Source organism: Henckelia pumila, chromosome 4 (genome assembly GCF_033568475.1).
Source record: "Henckelia pumila isolate YLH828 chromosome 4, ASM3356847v2, whole genome shotgun sequence".
NCBI lineage: Eukaryota > Viridiplantae > Streptophyta > Magnoliopsida > Lamiales > Gesneriaceae > Henckelia > Henckelia pumila.
In genome coordinates this window covers 25,170,533-25,177,457 of record NC_133123.1, presented here as the reverse complement: position 1 = coordinate 25,177,457, position 6,925 = coordinate 25,170,533, and positions in this window count along the sequence as shown.

The following is a 6,925-nucleotide window of genomic DNA, read 5'->3' as shown; positions in this document are numbered from 1 at the left end:
CATCTGCTTTGTCAAAACTTGATCTTAGTCTTTCATATTTACTTTTTTTTTTTTTGACAAATTTAATCGTTTTTCCATGATATCGATAAGATATTGATAAATTCTAATATGATATCGACATTTTTAATGATCCACATTAACATTATTGACTTATATATGTTGCTAGAGAACTTGCTACCGCATGCCCTTAGATCTATAGCTCTAGTTTAAATCATTTGGAGGGCTCGATCCATAAATGTGTGTGTACATTGATAAAACGATATTTTTTCATCCCTATCTTATGGAGTTTTATCATTTTGGTCCCTATGGCTATTATATATCCTGTGCCATAGAAATCCCTCAACTTACAGACTTCTTTAGTAAAAATGTATATTTTAAGATTTTTTTTTTAATTGAACATGCTCGTTACTCTTTTTTTTATTCGTATTATTTGGAACCAACAAAAACCCTTTTGGTACCTATTATTTGAGATCCAAAAGAAAATGTATATACACACAATATTATCAATCTAAACACGCCCGTTATGTTATACAAGGACGGATTCAAAAAATTAAATTTTTTTTAGTACTATATAATTAATGTTTTTAGGAAAATAAATATATAAGAACTTCCTTCTCTCATCTAAATTTTTTTTAGTACTATATAATTAATGTTTTTAGGAAAATAAATATATAAGAACTTCCTTCTCTCATCTGTTTACTCTAACATCAAATCCTTATAACCTTTATCTATCAAGGATCGATTGTATTCTTCCTTCTCTCATCTGTTTACTCTAACATCACATCCGTATTTTGTTTTCTTATTTCCCTCTTCTTCTTTAACATCAAAAAATATCTAAATTATTATTATTTTTTAACTAATGATAAATTATTTATTTACTAAAAATTTAAAAAGTTACTCTCTAAAATTATATAACATCACATCCGTATTTTGTTTTCTTATCCCTCTTCTTCTATAACGTAATCAAATATCTAAATTATTATTATTTTTTAACTAATGATAAATTATTTATTTACTGAAAATTTAAAAATTTACTCTCTTAAATTATATAAAATAAATTATAATAACAAATAAAATAAAAGAATATACCACATTAGTCGAAAAAACAACTCCAAATATCTAAAATATTTATATATTTATTAATATCTTTAAAATTTATTCTCTAAAATTACACTTTCTCTGTTTAATATATAATCACTTTTTTTTTCCAAAATATATAGACTTGTACGATAATTAATAATATTTTTTTCGCTTTTTTCATTAATATTCTCATATTTAACTAGGCTTTCATTAAATATATAGATTTCTTTCAATAATTTTTTACATCATATAACTATTCATTAAATAAGGATAAACTTGAAAATTTATTTACCAATTGACATTTCCAAAAAAATTCTTAATATGTGTGAAAAAGAAGTATATATATATTGGACAAATCTGACTATTGAGTATAAATTAATAAAATGATATATATATTTTAAATAGAAATATATATTTTTAAAGTAATAAAATAACATATTTGAAATAAATAAAAGAAAATGAGAAATAATAGAAATATAGGATCTTGTTTTTAGAGTGATTGTGTTGTGGTTATTCTTTCAATTTCTACGGCTATTATAAAAAAAGTCATTCTTAGTCATGTATATTAACAAAACTAGGCTTCAGAGCAAATTAAATGAAGGATGATTTTCTCTTAGATGCATTGGTGATATGTATTGAAAGAGAAATTATTAAAAATATTTGTATTGATGTTATCATCGAAAACTTTAAAAATAATGAAAGTCGAATTCCTTTAATGTATAAATATTTTGTTCGAAACATAAAGTTGATGCTTAATTAACTGAATATAACTGATACTGTAATTTGTCTTTTCTCTTTTAATCTTGTGTCTAGCTTGTAGGCGGCCCCATGACCGAAATTATGGATCCACTCCTGGTGGTACATGTGTTCCAATGGATTGTTATTTATTCTTAGCATTCATGACATTCTTAATGATATCATACTTAGGTAGTGTTTGAGAGAGCTTCTAGGAAGCACTTCTCAGCTTTTCGTTAATAAAATTTTACAAAATTTTAAATTTTTGTTAATGGAAAAGCTGAGAAGTGCTTTTAAAAAGCTCTCTCAAATACTACTTTAGATGGACTAGATTGATCTTTTCGAACATAGCTTGCAGTGAATCCATTATCTCATAAGCATTCTCAATATTTTCGTGCCTCACCTAAGTACGACATTCACGTCAGCTAACATGTAGCCATTACCAATGTTTGCATGACCCATCGATCACATATTTCCCGTACATTACGGGAAGCATTCAAAAGGGCTCAAGAGAACATTCCTCCATCAATTTTTTTTTGAGATTTTCAAATACGAGTGCAATATTTGTTAATGTTATTTTTCCATTTCAAAAAATTTTCACCAATCAACTTCTCATTAAATAAAATAAGAACTGGAGTAGGCATGACTACTGAAATTTATAAAGTATATAACTACATTTAATTAATCAAACGAATATAATAGATAACCGATCAACTAATTTAGAAATCATAAATAATATGGATGAAACATTTATATTTATCCTACAAACTCCAAGGAAATTTAATATCATATTTAATAATTCATCTTAGGGTCGAACAAATTAAATGACGATTAAATTAAGACTATCTTTATTAATAAATAAAACACTAAGATATCTCATATCTTCAATTTTATTTATTAATTACCATTTTGAATTTATATGAGTTAGTGTGACTCACCATTTCAGATTTTAAAACTCAATTCATAATTGTCGCATTAGGGTAGGTGAATTATATATGAATTTGATTTAAAAAAATCTTATTCTTTCAAAAACTAAGTTTTGAATTTTGATTTAAATGAAACATTCCTTAGGAGGATGTCATATGATTACTAGACGCCATTTAAATTTCACGTTGTGTGGTTAATAGTGGAAAACATAAGATTTATTATCATCTTACTATATTATTAAAGTAGAGACCTTTTAATTAACAAAATTTCAATTAATTGGAAAATCTTGATTTGAAATTACCATTATTCTCTAAATTAATTTTTAATAAAATCAAAATTATTGAGCAAAATAGTCATTTTATATAGTTTTCTCTTTTCTAGCCATTAAAAGCTCACTTTGTGCCCTTTGATATTATTTTATTTACAAATATGACACTCAGTTTATAGGATATATATATTTTTTGTGAATATTTGTTTAGGAAAACGTTATATTTTTATTATTTTTTAATTTTATAATTTATTATTTATTGTTTTATTATTTTTTAATTTTAAAATTTATTATTTATTGTATTTTTAAAAAAAATAAAATGTACGAACACACAACACGTGCAGTGAAATACTAGTATATAATATACATCTCCCACTCATTATTAAATTTTTTCAAACTTTTAATTAAATCATCTTATGATTTAATTGCTAAAAGTTCAATTTTATTGGTCTCCAAATTATATCTATTTTGGTATCACATAATAAACATCATTTAAATATAATGCAAGATATATGAAAAAACATAAGAGTGATATTGTGGAACTGATCATACTCTTCAATCGTACATTCTCATTGCAATTTAATTGAAAAATAAAATTTTTAAAAAATAAAAATTAATTTCACAATAATTTTATAAATCAATTAACAACTATTTTACTTAATAAATTAAAAACAATATTTTTAATATATTAAGATGAACTAGGCAAAACTTGTTAAAACAAAAGTGGATCTGCCATACAAAACCATTACATTGGCTCACTTCGAAACTTGGCTAATCTTGTGAATTGACTGACCTAATTCAAAATGGCAGTGCACAGTAGTCGAAACTCAACGAGGGTTTGTCTATGCTACCCCATTGGGTAGTGCTCAAATGGGATCCAAGGGTCCATAATTTTTAATATTTGATATGATATTATTTTAAATGATATCATCTCAAATAAAAAAAAATATGGGCCCTTGGATCTAGCACATGGGTATCCCATGTGCTAGCATAGACAAATAATAAATAAATATTTTTTTAAATAATAAATAAATATTTTGGTTCAACCCAAAAATTGGTTCTTCTTAATTGAAATACGATCACAATAATTAACAGTAAGCATTGAAAATTTTGAAATATGAGTTTCAACTTTCAATAATGATCGAGTCCCATAAATTTAAATTCTCATAAATTAAATTCATATAAAAAAAACACTGGCTCTGGTACTATTATTGAAAATCATAAAGCCTCCGGAACGATTCCGATTATATAGAATTTTTATCTCGATCAAATCGAAATACAAGAGAAACGATTACACGATTTCATAAATTATAATCGAACTTATGATAAATCAAAGATGAATTTAAATTAGAAAAAAAAAATCAACAAAACCCAATCTCTCGTAGTATTCCTCATTTTGAATATCCGAGAGGTGTACTAAAAAGTAAAAACAAAAACTTCTAGTACGATCCTTCTCATCGACGGACAATGTTAGACTATTCCTTAAGTCCGAAATATTTCATGCTACTCTGCAAGAACACTATCTCTATGATATAAATCTAAGGTGATCATTCATCAATACATGCGAGGTCCACTAAAAAATAGCGAATATCACATTTATTGATGAATGTCAACCGTTATATATATATATTAAAATAATAATATCTTTACAAGTAGCATCTAACTAACCCTCGAGTCCTAACACAAAAAAATCATTATTAACCCAAAACCCCATGCATAATTATTGATGGTGGGTAATATTATATGATGAAATTAGAGTCATGAATGAATCACTAGGCCCCCATTAGCCACCCACTATTCCTGTATTTAAACCATAAATATATTTTCACCATTGGGAAAAAAAGAGAGAAGAGAATGGAGGGCAAAGAGGAGGATGTACTTCTAGGAGCCAACAAGTTTGAGGAGAGGCAGACCGAAGACAGGGCTAACAAGGAACCGCCACGGCCACCGCCACGGCCACCGCAACCGCAACCGCAACGGCCACTGCCACCGCCACCGCCGCAGCTTGAGACGGGGGAGCAGAAAGAAAACGTGCTAGGAAATTTCACGTAAGCTAAATACCCTTGTGAGCTTGTTCATATATATGATCTCTTTCCAAATCCTCCAAGCAACAAATTAAATCTTGTTATTACAAGTGATGTTTTTTTTTTTTAATTTATTGCAGTGTGCGTGCTGAGTTGGACTAATCATCGTGATCAGAACCATTCCATTCAAGTCTAATAAATGATGGGAATCTATATATCATCTTCAACTTGTGGCCAATGTGTTTCTTTTTTTCTTTTTCTTTTTTCTCTCTGTTTCCTTAATTTGCTGTACGTATGCATCTGGTGTCTCCAAGTGTGTGATTTTTATTAATCCATAAGAATGTCATTTGGCAAAATAACATGTTTCTCTTGTTCGAAGCCCCAAGGAAAATTTCATTCTTAAATTCATTTTTTTCTTCTTTTGTTTTGGGATGCCGTCGAGGTACCGAAACCATGTGAATACCTCTCTTTTTCCATCGTATCAACTCCACCCACTCGATTATACGCAACTAAAAGCAATAATTAAGAACTCTAATTAATTATCTATTTAACCATTAAAATTCATTAATATCAATTAAGTCCAACAAATCATATGAAAATATGGACTTATACGGCAAGATCTGGATCTGTGGTGTTTTTTTTTTTTTTTTTTTTTTTTGTGTGTGTGGTGTTTTTACTGAAACAATATCGGGTCATGTATTTCACATGATTGGCGAGGTTTCATTTTCACAATTATTATTTTAAGTCACACGCTTACCATTCTGGAAAACAACTCATTTATTGTAATAATATACTAAAATCTAATTAACTAACTAAGTTTGTTGATCCGGTTCTCTCTCATTTTGAGAGTTTTCGTAGTTAGTTCGATTTGTTAAAAAAAATAAAATTAGAAGCAAAATTAAAGACACGAGCGATTTTAATATGGTTCGGTTCATCCGACTTTCATCTACGGGATCATGTCTAGCCGTCAAGCAAATCCATTGAACCTTAAGAATGTTACAATCATACAAAGACATAAACCATATAAAAGACTCGATCTTTTCTCAAGACGATATTATGATGAACACGCTCAGTAAACTCTACCTAACGAGCACCACTTTGTCTTTTAAATCCACCTTCTCGAACTCCCTTCGCACGAACAGTTCTCTTCGAGAACTCACCTTCCTCTCCCGATAAATAAATCAAGACACTCCAAATATGTTATGTATCAGTATCACCACTGGATGCTGCTCACAAACACAAAATGAAGAGGAGACTCTAAAATAAAACTGTCTCACGTCTTATTGCAACATAGAATGAACCATATACGTTTTTATCCACAAATAACGACATAATATATGTTGCATGCACTACACAGAATACAATGACGGAGTCAGGATTTCAACTCTACCCAGGCTACAATATTCACTCATATTATTCGTTTAAAATTTGAGAATGTTTATACTATCTGTCGGTTTTTTTTTTCTAAGTCGATCATCCCTTTGAGTTGTGTTGAACTCCTTTTGTCTTAAAAATTGGGTCATTGAGCTCATGCATGGTTCGTTGCAATGGTCACGGCGACTACCGTTTCAATTCTAATATCATTTCATGAAACGGTGCGACGCAGATTTTTAAAATAATTTAAAAAATTATTTAAACTTTGAAATTATATAGAGAGTACATTAATTAATAGTAAAATATAATATACACGAATCATTAAAAATCAATACATTTATATCATGTCTTCCAAAATACATAATATATGCAATTCTACCATATATCATCTTAAAATATTAAAACTTGAAGTCCAGATTCTTTAAATAAAAACATTCAATATTAATTTTAAATAATCTCAATCACTGTTTTTTTTAAAGAAAACTTATTTAATTAAAGTAAATCAAATCCAATTTTA